This window comes from Canis aureus, unplaced genomic scaffold (genome assembly GCF_053574225.1).
Source record: "Canis aureus isolate CA01 unplaced genomic scaffold, VMU_Caureus_v.1.0 ptg000210l_RagTag, whole genome shotgun sequence".
Classification (NCBI taxonomy): Eukaryota; Metazoa; Chordata; class Mammalia; order Carnivora; family Canidae; genus Canis; species Canis aureus.
In genome coordinates this window covers 531-14,771 of record NW_027554482.1, presented here as the reverse complement: position 1 = coordinate 14,771, position 14,241 = coordinate 531, and the positions used below count along the sequence as shown (strand labels likewise).

Below are 14,241 nucleotides of genomic sequence, written 5' to 3'. Positions count from 1 at the left end.
CAGGCACACGGCCCCGCGGCGGTTCGGCTGATGGGCAGGAATGGGAGCGGAACGGCATCCCTGACCGCGTGGCTGCAGGGCCTGCGGCTGCCAGGGCTCCTGACGCAGCTCCAGGGCCTGCGCCCCTCCGGCGGGGTGGCTGCCTCGCCCCCACAGGCCGTGTGGCCCAGCTCCGAGTGCCTGTGTCCTTCCGTCTGTCTGTGTGTGTGTGTGTCGTGGGCACCTGTGTCTGTGTCCCTGCCTGTGCGACGATGGGGTCCGGCGGCGCGGGCGGCCCCGGCTTGGCTTTGAGCCAGGCGGGCTGAAGAACAGGAGAGGCCAGGGGCCCGCCGGCGCCGGCCCCGGCCCGCGGCACACCCCGACACCCCCCCGCAGCCCCCAGGCCCCAGCCCCCGGCCCCCGGCCCCCGGCCCCCGGCCCCCAGCGAGCGGCCCGATGTGGGGCGGCGTGCCATCCGGGGAGCCGAGCGGCGGCGACGAGCCCGACAGGCCGGGGACGGGAGCGCGCCCGGGCTCCCGCGACAGACTCGGCTCCGGGGTGCGGGACGCGTCTTGGCCCCCACCCCCCGGCCCGGGCAGGCGCCCTCCGCCACCCCGGGCGCGGCGCGGGAGGCGGTCAGTCCATCAGTCGGGCCGGCAGGCGAGCATGCAGGCAGGCAGGCAGGCAGGCAGGCAGGCAGGCGTTCAGGCGGGCCGCACAGGGCGGGCGGAGGAGGGCTGAGGAGCGGCGGGCGCCCGGCCTGGAGAGGCGCAGAGCAGGCTCTTGGGGCGCCCAGCGGCAGGCGCGGACGTCTACGGCCATACCACCCTGAACGCGCCCGATCTCGTCTGATCTCGGAAGCTAAGCAGGGTCGGGCCTGGTTAGTACTTGGATGGGAGACCGCCTGGGAATACCGGGTGCTGTAGGCTTTTTTTCTTCGGCCTTCCTGTCCGTCCCTTTGCCGCCAACACCCCCCTCGCCCAACGCGGCGGCGGCGGCGGCGGCGGCGGCGGCGGCGGCGGCGGCGGCGGCGCCCTCCGGACGACCCCTGCCATGGCCCCCGCCCCGCCGGGACCACCGCAGGGCGCCGCGGGGCACCGAGGGCGCCCGCTGCACGGGCAGGACGCCACTACATACACCACACACCTCCTCTTCCTCCCAGCCCTTCAACCTCGCAGCCCTTCAACGACGCCCACCCGCATCCTAGCCGGCCGCGCGTCCCAGGGGGCCGAGGGGGCCGAGGGGGCCCGAAGGGGCCCAGGGAGGGGACGGGGCGACAGCCGGAACCTCGGGGCGGGGGCGCGGGGGGGCGGTGCGGTCGCTGGGGGGAGACGGGTGGGGGCTGGATCCCGTCCTCGCAGGCCTGCGAGGCCCTCGGTGGGGCCGAGGGGGGGGGTGCTTGGGAGCCGGGGGCCGGGGGCCGGGCCTGCCTGCGGGCCCTCCTCGCCCCGCCCCAGGCCCCGCCCCCAGGCCCGCCCCCAGCCCCTAGCACCGCCCCCAGCGACCAAGCCACCCAGCCACCCGCAACACCCCCCCCACCTTCGGCCCGGGCCCGCCTGCACCTTCTCTCCGAAGGACATGCCCTCCGTCCCCCGCGGACCACCGTCCCTTCGGCCCTCAGCCCCGGGGGCCACGCTCCGCGTGCCCAGGACACCAACCAGACGGCCCGACCGCCGGGGGCCTCAGGCCCCCCGTTGGCGCCGGGCTCCGCGCTCCGTGACCCCGCGACAGCCAAGACCACAGCGACGCGGGGGCGGCCGGCACCCAGGCCCAAAAGAGCCGCTCGGGACACAGCAAGACACACCACAGACACTCGCTCCGCGCCTGGGCCAGGGCGCCGCGCACGCACGCAGGCACACGGCCCCGCGGCGGTTCGGCTGATGGGCAGGAATGGGAGCGGAACGGCATCCCTGACCGCGTGGCTGCAGGGCCTGCGGCTGCCAGGGCTCCTGACGCAGCTCCAGGGCCTGCGCCCCTCCGGCGGGGTGGCTGCCTCGCCCCCACAGGCCGTGTGGCCCAGCTCCGAGTGCCTGTGTCCTTCCGTCTGTCTGTGTGTGTGTGTGTCGTGGGCACCTGTGTCTGTGTCCCTGCCTGTGCGACGATGGGGTCCGGCGGCGCGGGCGGCCCCGGCTTGGCTTTGAGCCAGGCGGGCTGAAGAACAGGAGAGGCCAGGGGCCCGCCGGCGCCGGCCCCGGCCCGCGGCACACCCCGACACCCCCCCGCAGCCCCCAGGCCCCAGCCCCCGGCCCCCGGCCCCCGGCCCCCGGCCCCCAGCGAGCGGCCCGATGTGGGGCGGCGTGCCATCCGGGGAGCCGAGCGGCGGCGACGAGCCCGACAGGCCGGGGACGGGAGCGCGCCCGGGCTCCCGCGACAGACTCGGCTCCGGGGTGCGGGACGCGTCTTGGCCCCCACCCCCCGGCCCGGGCAGGCGCCCTCCGCCACCCCGGGCGCGGCGCGGGAGGCGGTCAGTCCATCAGTCGGGCCGGCAGGCGAGCATGCAGGCAGGCAGGCAGGCAGGCAGGCAGGCAGGCGTTCAGGCGGGCCGCACAGGGCGGGCGGAGGAGGGCTGAGGAGCGGCGGGCGCCCGGCCTGGAGAGGCGCAGAGCAGGCTCTTGGGGCGCCCAGCGGCAGGCGCGGACGTCTACGGCCATACCACCCTGAACGCGCCCGATCTCGTCTGATCTCGGAAGCTAAGCAGGGTCGGGCCTGGTTAGTACTTGGATGGGAGACCGCCTGGGAATACCGGGTGCTGTAGGCTTTTTTTCTTCGGCCTTCCTGTCCGTCCCTTTGCCGCCAACACCCCCCTCGCCCAACGCGGCGGCGGCGGCGGCGGCGGCGGCGGCGGCGCCCTCCGGACGACCCCTGCCATGGCCCCCGCCCCGCCGGGACCACCGCAGGGCGCCGCGGGGCACCGAGGGCGCCCGCTGCACGGGCAGGACGCCACTACATACACCACACACCTCCTCTTCCTCCCAGCCCTTCAACCTCGCAGCCCTTCAACGACGCCCACCCGCATCCTAGCCGGCCGCGCGTCCCAGGGGGCCGAGGGGGCCGAGGGGGCCCGAAGGGGCCCAGGGAGGGGACGGGGCGACAGCCGGAACCTCGGGGCGGGGGCGCGGGGGGGCGGTGCGGTCGCTGGGGGGAGACGGGTGGGGGCTGGATCCCGTCCTCGCAGGCCTGCGAGGCCCTCGGTGGGGCCGAGGGGGGGGTGCTTGGGAGCCGGGGGCCGGGGGCCGGGCCTGCCTGCGGGCCCTCCTCGCCCCGCCCCAGGCCCCGCCCCCAGGCCCGCCCCCAGCCCCTAGCACCGCCCCCAGCGACCAAGCCACCCAGCCACCCGCAACACCCCCCCCACCTTCGGCCCGGGCCCGCCTGCACCTTCTCTCCGAAGGACATGCCCTCCGTCCCCCGCGGACCACCGTCCCTTCGGCCCTCAGCCCCGGGGTCCACGCTCCGCGTGCCCAGGACACCAACCAGACGGCCCGACCGCCGGGGGCCTCAGGCCCCCCGTTGGCGCCGGGCTCCGCGCTCCGTGACCCCGCGACAGCCAAGACCACAGCGACGCGGGGGCGGCCGGCACCCAGGCCCAAAAGAGCCGCTCGGGACACAGCAAGACACACCACAGACACTCGCTCCGCGCCTGGGCCAGGGCGCCGCGCACGCACGCAGGCACACGGCCCCGCGGCGGTTCGGCTGATGGGCAGGAATGGGAGCGGAACGGCATCCCTGACCCCGTGGCTGCAGGGCCTGCGGCTGCCAGGGCTCCTGACGCAGCTCCAGGGCCTGCGCCCCTCCGGCGGGGTGGCTGCCTCGCCCCCACAGGCCGTGTGGCCCAGCTCCGAGTGCCTGTGTCCTTCCGTCTGTCTGTGTGTGTGTGTGTCGTGGGCACCTGTGTCTGTGTCCCTGCCTGTGCGACGATGGGGTCCGGCGGCGCGGGCGGCCCCGGCTTGGCTTTGAGCCAGGCGGGCTGAAGAACAGGAGAGGCCAGGGGCCCGCCGGCGCCGGCCCCGGCCCGCGGCACACCCCGACACCCCCCCGCAGCCCCCAGGCCCCAGCCCCCGGCCCCCGGCCCCCGGCCCCCGGCCCCCAGCGAGCGGCCCGATGTGGGGCGGCGTGCCATCCGGGGAGCCGAGCGGCGGCGACGAGCCCGACAGGCCGGGGACGGGAGCGCGCCCGGGCTCCCGCGACAGACTCGGCTCCGGGGTGCGGGACGCGTCTTGGCCCCCACCCCCCGGCCCGGGCAGGCGCCCTCCGCCACCCCGGGCGCGGCGCGGGAGGCGGTCAGTCCATCAGTCGGGCCGGCAGGCGAGCATGCAGGCAGGCAGGCAGGCAGGCAGGCAGGCAGGCGTTCAGGCGGGCCGCACAGGGCGGGCGGAGGAGGGCTGAGGAGCGGCGGGCGCCCGGCCTGGAGAGGCGCAGAGCAGGCTCTTGGGGCGCCCAGCGGCAGGCGCGGACGTCTACGGCCATACCACCCTGAACGCGCCCGATCTCGTCTGATCTCGGAAGCTAAGCAGGGTCGGGCCTGGTTAGTACTTGGATGGGAGACCGCCTGGGAATACCGGGTGCTGTAGGCTTTTTTTCTTCGGCCTTCCTGTCCGTCCCTTTGCCGCCAACACCCCCCTCGCCCAACGCGGCGGCGGCGGCGGCGGCGGCGGCGGCGGCGGCGGCGGCGGCGCCCTCCGGACGACCCCTGCCATGGCCCCCGCCCCGCCGGGACCACCGCAGGGCGCCGCGGGGCACCGAGGGCGCCCGCTGCACGGGCAGGACGCCACTACATACACCACACACCTCCTCTTCCTCCCAGCCCTTCAACCTCGCAGCCCTTCAACGACGCCCACCCGCATCCTAGCCGGCCGCGCGTCCCAGGGGGCCGAGGGGGCCGAGGGGGCCCGAAGGGGCCCAGGGAGGGGACGGGGCGACAGCCGGAACCTCGGGGCGGGGGCGCGGGGGGGCGGTGCGGTCGCTGGGGGGAGACGGGTGGGGGCTGGATCCCGTCCTCGCAGGCCTGCGAGGCCCTCGGTGGGGCCGAGGGGGGGGTGCTTGGGAGCCGGGGGCCGGGGGCCGGGCCTGCCTGCGGGCCCTCCTCGCCCCGCCCCAGGCCCCGCCCCCAGGCCCGCCCCCAGCCCCTAGCACCGCCCCCAGCGACCAAGCCACCCAGCCACCCGCAACACCCCCCCCACCTTCGGCCCGGGCCCGCCTGCACCTTCTCTCCGAAGGACATGCCCTCCGTCCCCCGCGGACCACCGTCCCTTCGGCCCTCAGCCCCGGGGGCCACGCTCCGCGTGCCCAGGACACCAACCAGACGGCCCGACCGCCGGGGGCCTCAGGCCCCCCGTTGGCGCCGGGCTCCGCGCTCCGTGACCCCGCGACAGCCAAGACCACAGCGACGCGGGGGCGGCCGGCACCCAGGCCCAAAAGAGCCGCTCGGGACACAGCAAGACACACCACAGACACTCGCTCCGCGCCTGGGCGAGGGCGCCGCGCACGCACGCAGGCACACGGCCCCGCGGCGGTTCGGCTGATGGGCAGGAATGGGAGCGGAACGGCATCCCTGACCGCGTGGCTGCAGGGCCTGCGGCTGCCAGGGCTCCTGACGCAGCTCCAGGGCCTGCGCCCCTCCGGCGGGGTGGCTGCCTCGCCCCCACAGGCCGTGTGGCCCAGCTCCGAGTGCCTGTGTCCTTCCGTCTGTCTGTGTGTGTGTGTGTCGTGGGCACCTGTGTCTGTGTCCCTGCCTGTGCGACGATGGGGTCCGGCGGCGCGGGCGGCCCCGGCTTGGCTTTGAGCCAGGCGGGCTGAAGAACAGGAGAGGCCAGGGGCCCGCCGGCGCCGGCCCCGGCCCGCGGCACACCCCGACACCCCCCCGCAGCCCCCAGGCCCCAGCCCCCGGCCCCCGGCCCCCGGCCCCCGGCCCCCAGCGAGCGGCCCGATGTGGGGCGGCGTGCCATCCGGGGAGCCGAGCGGCGGCGACGAGCCCGACAGGCCGGGGACGGGAGCGCGCCCGGGCTCCCGCGACAGACTCGGCTCCGGGGTGCGGGACGCGTCTTGGCCCCCACCCCCCGGCCCGGGCAGGCGCCCTCCGCCACCCCGGGCGCGGCGCGGGAGGCGGTCAGTCCATCAGTCGGGCCGGCAGGCGAGCATGCAGGCAGGCAGGCAGGCAGGCAGGCAGGCAGGCGTTCAGGCGGGCCGCACAGGGCGGGCGGAGGAGGGCTGAGGAGCGGCGGGCGCCCGGCCTGGAGAGGCGCAGAGCAGGCTCTTGGGGCGCCCAGCGGCAGGCGCGGACGTCTACGGCCATACCACCCTGAACGCGCCCGATCTCGTCTGATCTCGGAAGCTAAGCAGGGTCGGGCCTGGTTAGTACTTGGATGGGAGACCGCCTGGGAATACCGGGTGCTGTAGGCTTTTTTTCTTCGGCCTTCCTGTCCGTCCCTTTGCCGCCAACACCCCCCTCGCCCAACGCGGCGGCGGCGGCGGCGGCGGCGGCGGCGGCGGCGGCGGCGGCGGCGCCCTCCGGACGACCCCTGCCATGGCCCCCGCCCCGCCGGGACCACCGCAGGGCGCCGCGGGGCACCGAGGGCGCCCGCTGCACGGGCAGGACGCCACTACATACACCACACACCTCCTCTTCCTCCCAGCCCTTCAACCTCGCAGCCCTTCAACGACGCCCACCCGCATCCTAGCCGGCCGCGCGTCCCAGGGGGCCGAGGGGGCCGAGGGGGCCCGAAGGGGCCCAGGGAGGGGACGGGGCGACAGCCGGAACCTCGGGGCGGGGGCGCGGGGGGGCGGTGCGGTCGCTGGGGGGAGACGGGTGGGGGCTGGATCCCGTCCTCGCAGGCCTGCGAGGCCCTCGGTGGGGCCGAGGGGGGGGGTGCTTGGGAGCCGGGGGCCGGGGGCCGGGCCTGCCTGCGGGCCCTCCTCGCCCCGCCCCAGGCCCCGCCCCCAGGCCCGCCCCCAGCCCCTAGCACCGCCCCCAGCGACCAAGCCACCCAGCCACCCGCAACACCCCCCCCACCTTCGGCCCGGGCCCGCCTGCACCTTCTCTCCGAAGGACATGCCCTCCGTCCCCCGCGGACCACCGTCCCTTCGGCCCTCAGCCCCGGGGGCCACGCTCCGCGTGCCCAGGACACCAACCAGACGGCCCGACCGCCGGGGGCCTCAGGCCCCCCGTTGGCGCCGGGCTCCGCGCTCCGTGACCCCGCGACAGCCAAGACCACAGCGACGCGGGGGCGGCCGGCACCCAGGCCCAAAAGAGCCGCTCGGGACACAGCAAGACACACCACAGACACTCGCTCCGCGCCTGGGCCAGGGCGCCGCGCACGCACGCAGGCACACGGCCCCGCGGCGGTTCGGCTGATGGGCAGGAATGGGAGCGGAACGGCATCCCTGACCGCGTGGCTGCAGGGCCTGCGGCTGCCAGGGCTCCTGACGCAGCTCCAGGGCCTGCGCCCCTCCGGCGGGGTGGCTGCCTCGCCCCCACAGGCCGTGTGGCCCAGCTCCGAGTGCCTGTGTCCTTCCGTCTGTCTGTGTGTGTGTGTGTCGTGGGCACCTGTGTCTGTGTCCCTGCCTGTGCGACGATGGGGTCCGGCGGCGCGGGCGGCCCCGGCTTGGCTTTGAGCCAGGCGGGCTGAAGAACAGGAGAGGCCAGGGGCCCGCCGGCGCCGGCCCCGGCCCGCGGCACACCCCGACACCCCCCCGCAGCCCCCAGGCCCCAGCCCCCGGCCCCCGGCCCCCGGCCCCCGGCCCCCAGCGAGCGGCCCGATGTGGGGCGGCGTGCCATCCGGGGAGCCGAGCGGCGGCGACGAGCCCGACAGGCCGGGGACGGGAGCGCGCCCGGGCTCCCGCGACAGACTCGGCTCCGGGGTGCGGGACGCGTCTTGGCCCCCACCCCCCGGCCCGGGCAGGCGCCCTCCGCCACCCCGGGCGCGGCGCGGGAGGCGGTCAGTCCATCAGTCGGGCCGGCAGGCGAGCATGCAGGCAGGCAGGCAGGCAGGCAGGCAGGCAGGCGTTCAGGCGGGCCGCACAGGGCGGGCGGAGGAGGGCTGAGGAGCGGCGGGCGCCCGGCCTGGAGAGGCGCAGAGCAGGCTCTTGGGGCGCCCAGCGGCAGGCGCGGACGTCTACGGCCATACCACCCTGAACGCGCCCGATCTCGTCTGATCTCGGAAGCTAAGCAGGGTCGGGCCTGGTTAGTACTTGGATGGGAGACCGCCTGGGAATACCGGGTGCTGTAGGCTTTTTTTCTTCGGCCTTCCTGTCCGTCCCTTTGCCGCCAACACCCCCCTCGCCCAACGCGGCGGCGGCGGCGGCGGCGGCGGCGGCGGCGGCGGCGGCGGCGGCGCCCTCCGGACGACCCCTGCCATGGCCCCCGCCCCGCCGGGACCACCGCAGGGCGCCGCGGGGCACCGAGGGCGCCCGCTGCACGGGCAGGACGCCACTACATACACCACACACCTCCTCTTCCTCCCAGCCCTTCAACCTCGCAGCCCTTCAACGACGCCCACCCGCATCCTAGCCGGCCGCGCGTCCCAGGGGGCCGAGGGGGCCGAGGGGGCCCGAAGGGGCCCAGGGAGGGGACGGGGCGACAGCCGGAACCTCGGGGCGGGGGCGCGGGGGGGCGGTGCGGTCGCTGGGGGGAGACGGGTGGGGGCTGGATCCCGTCCTCGCAGGCCTGCGAGGCCCTCGGTGGGGCCGAGGGGGGGGGTGCTTGGGAGCCGGGGGCCGGGGGCCGGGCCTGCCTGCGGGCCCTCCTCGCCCCGCCCCAGGCCCCGCCCCCAGGCCCGCCCCCAGCCCCTAGCACCGCCCCCAGCGACCAAGCCACCCAGCCACCCGCAACACCCCCCCCACCTTCGGCCCGGGCCCGCCTGCACCTTCTCTCCGAAGGACATGCCCTCCGTCCCCCGCGGACCACCGTCCCTTCGGCCCTCAGCCCCGGGGGCCACGCTCCGCGTGCCCAGGACACCAACCAGACGGCCCGACCGCCGGGGGCCTCAGGCCCCCCGTTGGCGCCGGGCTCCGCGCTCCGTGACCCCGCGACAGCCAAGACCACAGCGACGCGGGGGCGGCCGGCACCCAGGCCCAAAAGAGCCGCTCGGGACACAGCAAGACACACCACAGACACTCGCTCCGCGCCTGGGCCAGGGCGCCGCGCACGCACGCAGGCACACGGCCCCGCGGCGGTTCGGCTGATGGGCAGGAATGGGAGCGGAACGGCATCCCTGACCGCGTGGCTGCAGGGCCTGCGGCTGCCAGGGCTCCTGACGCAGCTCCAGGGCCTGCGCCCCTCCGGCGGGGTGGCTGCCTCGCCCCCACAGGCCGTGTGGCCCAGCTCCGAGTGCCTGTGTCCTTCCGTCTGTCTGTGTGTGTGTGTGTCGTGGGCACCTGTGTCTGTGTCCCTGCCTGTGCGACGATGGGGTCCGGCGGCGCGGGCGGCCCCGGCTTGGCTTTGAGCCAGGCGGGCTGAAGAACAGGAGAGGCCAGGGGCCCGCCGGCGCCGGCCCCGGCCCGCGGCACACCCCGACACCCCCCCGCAGCCCCCAGGCCCCAGCCCCCGGCCCCCGGCCCCCGGCCCCCGGCCCCCAGCGAGCGGCCCGATGTGGGGCGGCGTGCCATCCGGGGAGCCGAGCGGCGGCGACGAGCCCGACAGGCCGGGGACGGGAGCGCGCCCGGGCTCCCGCGACAGACTCGGCTCCGGGGTGCGGGACGCGTCTTGGCCCCCACCCCCCGGCCCGGGCAGGCGCCCTCCGCCACCCCGGGCGCGGCGCGGGAGGCGGTCAGTCCATCAGTCGGGCCGGCAGGCGAGCATGCAGGCAGGCAGGCAGGCAGGCAGGCAGGCAGGCGTTCAGGCGGGCCGCACAGGGCGGGCGGAGGAGGGCTGAGGAGCGGCGGGCGCCCGGCCTGGAGAGGCGCAGAGCAGGCTCTTGGGGCGCCCAGCGGCAGGCGCGGACGTCTACGGCCATACCACCCTGAACGCGCCCGATCTCGTCTGATCTCGGAAGCTAAGCAGGGTCGGGCCTGGTTAGTACTTGGATGGGAGACCGCCTGGGAATACCGGGTGCTGTAGGCTTTTTTTCTTCGGCCTTCCTGTCCGTCCCTTTGCCGCCAACACCCCCCTCGCCCAACGCGGCGGCGGCGGCGGCGGCGGCGGCGGCGGCGGCGGCGGCGGCGGCGCCCTCCGGACGACCCCTGCCATGGCCCCCGCCCCGCCGGGACCACCGCAGGGCGCCGCGGGGCACCGAGGGCGCCCGCTGCACGGGCAGGACGCCACTACATACACCACACACCTCCTCTTCCTCCCAGCCCTTCAACCTCGCAGCCCTTCAACGACGCCCACCCGCATCCTAGCCGGCCGCGCGTCCCAGGGGGCCGAGGGGGCCGAGGGGGCCCGAAGGGGCCCAGGGAGGGGACGGGGCGACAGCCGGAACCTCGGGGCGGGGGCGCGGGGGGGCGGTGCGGTCGCTGGGGGGAGACGGGTGGGGGCTGGATCCCGTCCTCGCAGGCCTGCGAGGCCCTCGGTGGGGCCGAGGGGGGGGGTGCTTGGGAGCCGGGGGCCGGGGGCCGGGCCTGCCTGCGGGCCCTCCTCGCCCCGCCCCAGGCCCCGCCCCCAGGCCCGCCCCCAGCCCCTAGCACCGCCCCCAGCGACCAAGCCACCCAGCCACCCGCAACACCCCCCCCACCTTCGGCCCGGGCCCGCCTGCACCTTCTCTCCGAAGGACATGCCCTCCGTCCCCCGCGGACCACCGTCCCTTCGGCCCTCAGCCCCAGGGAGGGGACGGGGCGACAGCCGGAACCTCGGGGCGGGGGCGCGGGGGGGCGGTGCGGTCGCTGGGGGGAGACGGGTGGGGGCTGGATCCCGTCCTCGCAGGCCTGCGAGGCCCTCGGTGGGGCCGAGGGGGGGGTGCTTGGGGGCCGGGGGCCGGGCCTGCCTGCGGGCCCTCCTCGCCCCGCCCCAGGCCCCGCCCCCAGGCCCGCCCCCAGCCCCTAGCACCGCCCCCAGCGACCAAGCCACCCAGCCACCCGCAACACCCCCCCACCTTCGGCCCGGGCCCGCCTGCACCTTCTCTCCGAAGGACATGCCCTCCGTCCCCCGCGGACCACCGTCCCTTCGGCCCTCAGCCCCGGGGTCCACGCTCCGCGTGCCCAGGACACCAACCAGACGGCCCGACCGCCGGGGCCTCAGGCCCCCCGTTGGCGCCGGGCTCCGCGCTCCGTGACCCCGCGACAGCCAAGACCACAGCGACGCGGGGGCGGCCGGCACCCAGGCCCAAAGAGCCGCTCGGGACACAGCAAGACACACCACAGACACTCGCTCCGCGCCTGGGCCAGGGCGCCGCGCACGCACGCAGGCACACGGCCCCGCGGCGGTTCGGCTGATGGGCAGGAATGGGAGCGGAACGGCATCCCTGACCGCGTGGCTGCAGGGCCTGCGGCTGCCAGGGCTCCTGACGCAGCTCCAGGGCCTGCGCCCCTCCGGCGGGGTGGCTGCCTCGCCCCCACAGGCCGTGTGGCCCAGCTCCGAGTGCCTGTGTCCTTCCGTCTGTCTGTGTGTGTGTGTGTCGTGGGCACCTGTGTCTGTGTCCCTGCCTGTGCGACGATGGGGTCCGGCGGCGCGGGCGGCCCCGGCTTGGCTTTGAGCCAGGCGGGCTGAAGAACAGGAGAGGCCAGGGGCCCGCCGGCGCCGGCCCCGGCCCGCGGCACACCCCGACACCCCCCCGCAGCCCCCAGGCCCCAGCCCCCGGCCCCCGGCCCCCGGCCCCCGGCCCCCAGCGAGCGGCCCGATGTGGGGCGGCGTGCCATCCGGGGAGCCGAGCGGCGGCGACGAGCCCGACAGGCCGGGGACGGGAGCGCGCCCGGGCTCCCGCGACAGACTCGGCTCCGGGGTGCGGGACGCGTCTTGGCCCCCACCCCCCGGCCCGGGCAGGCGCCCTCCGCCACCCCGGGCGCGGCGCGGGAGGCGGTCAGTCCATCAGTCGGGCCGGCAGGCGAGCATGCAGGCAGGCAGGCAGGCAGGCAGGCAGGCGTTCAGGCGGGCCGCACAGGGCGGGCGGAGGAGGGCTGAGGAGCGGCGGGCGCCCGGCCTGGAGAGGCGCAGAGCAGGCTCTTGGGGCGCCCAGCGGCAGGCGCGGACGTCTACGGCCATACCACCCTGAACGCGCCCGATCTCGTCTGATCTCGGAAGCTAAGCAGGGTCGGGCCTGGTTAGTACTTGGATGGAGACCGCCTGGGAATACCGGGTGCTGTAGGCTTTTTTTCTTCGGCCTTCCTGTCCGTCCCTTTGCCGCCAACACCCCCCTCGCCCAACGCCGGCGGCGGCGGCGGCGGCGGCGGCGGCGGCGGCGGCGCCCTCCGGACGACCCCTGCCATGGCCCCCGCCCCGCCGGGACCACCGCAGGGCGCCGCGGGGCACCGAGGGCGCCCGCTGCACGGGCAGGACGCCACTACATACACCACACACCTCCTCTTCCTCCCAGCCCTTCAACCTCGCAGCCCTTCAACGACGCCCACCCGCATCCTAGCCGGCCGCGCGTCCCAGGGGGCCGAGGGGGCCGAGGGGCCCGAAGGGGCCCAGGGAGGGGACGGGGCGACAGCCGGAACCTCGGGGCGGGGGCGCGGGGGGGCGGTGCGGTCGCTGGGGGGAGACGGGTGGGGGCTGGATCCCGTCCTCGCAGGCCTGCGAGGCCCTCCGTGGGGCCGAGGGGGGGGTGCTTGGGAGCCGGGGGCCGGGGGCCGGGCCTGCCTGCGGGCCCTCCTCGCCCCGCCCCAGGCCCCGCCCCCAGGCCCGCCCCCCAGCCCCTAGCACCGCCCCCAGCGACCAAGCCACCCAGCCACCCGCAACACCCCCCCACCTTCGGCCCGGGCCCGCCTGCACCTTCTCTCCGAAGGACATGCCCTCCGTCCCCCGCGGACCACCGTCCCTTCGGCCCTCAGCCCCGGGGTCCACGCTCCGCGTGCCCAGGACACCAACCAGACGGCCCGACCGCCGGGGGCCTCAGGCCCCCCGTTGGCGCCGGGCTCCGCGCTCCGTGACCCCGCGACAGCCAAGACCACAGCGACGCGGGGGCGGCCGGCACCCAGGCCCAAAAGAGCCGCTCGGGACACAGCAAGACACACCACAGACACTCGCTCCGCGCCTGGGCCAGGGCGCCGCGCACGCACGCAGGCACACGGCCCCGCGGCGGTTCGGCTGATGGGCAGGAATGGGAGCGGAACGGCATCCCTGACCCCGTGGCTGCAGGGCCTGCGGCTGCCAGGGCTCCTGACGCAGCTCCAGGGCCTGCGCCCCTCCGGCGGGGTGGCTGCCTCGCCCCCACAGGCCGTGTGGCCCAGCTCCGAGTGCCTGTGTCCTTCCGTCTGTCTGTGTGTGTGTGTGTCGTGGGCACCTGTGTCTGTGTCCCTGCCTGTGCGACGATGGGGTCCGGCGGCGCGGGCGGCCCCGGCTTGGCTTTGAGCCAGGCGGGCTGAAGAACAGGAGAGGCCAGGGGCCCGCCGGCGCCGGCCCCGGCCCGCGGCACACCCCGACACCCCCCCGCAGCCCCCAGGCCCCAGCCCCCGGCCCCCGGCCCCCGGCCCCCGGCCCCCAGCGAGCGGCCCGATGTGGGGCGGCGTGCCATCCGGGGAGCCGAGCGGCGGCGACGAGCCCGACAGGCCGGGGACGGGAGCGCGCCCGGGCTCCCGCGACAGACTCGGCTCCGGGGTGCGGGACGCGTCTTGGCCCCCACCCCCCGGCCCGGGCAGGCGCCCTCCGCCACCCCGGGCGCGGCGCGGGAGGCGGTCAGTCCATCAGTCGGGCCGGCAGGCGAGCATGCAGGCAGGCAGGCAGGCAGGCAGGCGTTCAGGCGGGCCGCACAGGGCGGGCGGAGGAGGGCTGAGGAGCGGCGGGCGCCCGGCCTGGAGAGGCGCAGAGCAGGCTCTTGGGGCGCCCAGCGGCAGGCGCGGACGTCTACGGCCATACCACCCTGAACGCGCCCGATCTCGTCTGATCTCGGAAGCTAAGCAGGGTCGGGCCTGGTTAGTACTTGGATGGGAGACCGCCTGGGAATACCGGGTGCTGTAGGCTTTTTTTCTTCGGCCTTCCTGTCCGTCCCTTTGCCGCCAACACCCCCCTCGCCCAACGCGGCGGCGGCGGCGGCGGCGGCGGCGGCGGCGACGGCGGCGCCCTCCGGACGACCCCTGCCATGGCCCCCGCCCCGCCGGGACCACCGCAGGGCGCCGCGGGGCACCGAGGGCGCCCGCTGCACGGGCAGGACGCCACTACATACACCACACACCTCCTCT

At 77.1% G+C, this 14,241-nt stretch overlaps 8 non-coding genes across 8 annotated transcripts; all 8 read left to right on the top strand.

The window, feature by feature from the left end:
* Positions 1–789: 789 nt before the first annotated feature.
* On the top strand, positions 790–908 carry LOC144309757 (5S ribosomal RNA). Its single transcript, XR_013375650.1, has one exon. It is a non-coding gene; the product is annotated as a 5S ribosomal RNA (ribosomal RNA).
* A 1,710-nt stretch (positions 909–2,618) lies between these two features.
* On the top strand, positions 2,619–2,737 carry LOC144309745 (5S ribosomal RNA). Its single transcript, XR_013375639.1, has one exon. It is a non-coding gene; the product is annotated as a 5S ribosomal RNA (ribosomal RNA).
* A 1,694-nt stretch (positions 2,738–4,431) lies between these two features.
* Positions 4,432–4,550, top strand: LOC144309841 (5S ribosomal RNA). The gene has a single exon (XR_013375732.1). It is a non-coding gene; the product is annotated as a 5S ribosomal RNA (ribosomal RNA).
* Positions 4,551–6,256: 1,706 nt separating this feature from the next.
* LOC144309829 (5S ribosomal RNA) lies at positions 6,257–6,375 on the top strand. Its single transcript, XR_013375721.1, has one exon. It is a non-coding gene; the product is annotated as a 5S ribosomal RNA (ribosomal RNA).
* Positions 6,376–8,085: 1,710 nt separating this feature from the next.
* LOC144309818 (5S ribosomal RNA) lies at positions 8,086–8,204 on the top strand. Its single transcript, XR_013375710.1, has one exon. It is a non-coding gene; the product is annotated as a 5S ribosomal RNA (ribosomal RNA).
* A 1,710-nt stretch (positions 8,205–9,914) lies between these two features.
* Positions 9,915–10,033, top strand: LOC144309807 (5S ribosomal RNA). Its single transcript, XR_013375699.1, has one exon. It is a non-coding gene; the product is annotated as a 5S ribosomal RNA (ribosomal RNA).
* A 2,061-nt stretch (positions 10,034–12,094) lies between these two features.
* LOC144309801 (5S ribosomal RNA) lies at positions 12,095–12,212 on the top strand. The gene has a single exon (XR_013375693.1). It is a non-coding gene; the product is annotated as a 5S ribosomal RNA (ribosomal RNA).
* A 1,692-nt stretch (positions 12,213–13,904) lies between these two features.
* On the top strand, positions 13,905–14,023 carry LOC144309739 (5S ribosomal RNA). The gene has a single exon (XR_013375633.1). It is a non-coding gene; the product is annotated as a 5S ribosomal RNA (ribosomal RNA).
* The last annotated feature ends 218 nt before the right edge of the window (positions 14,024–14,241 follow it).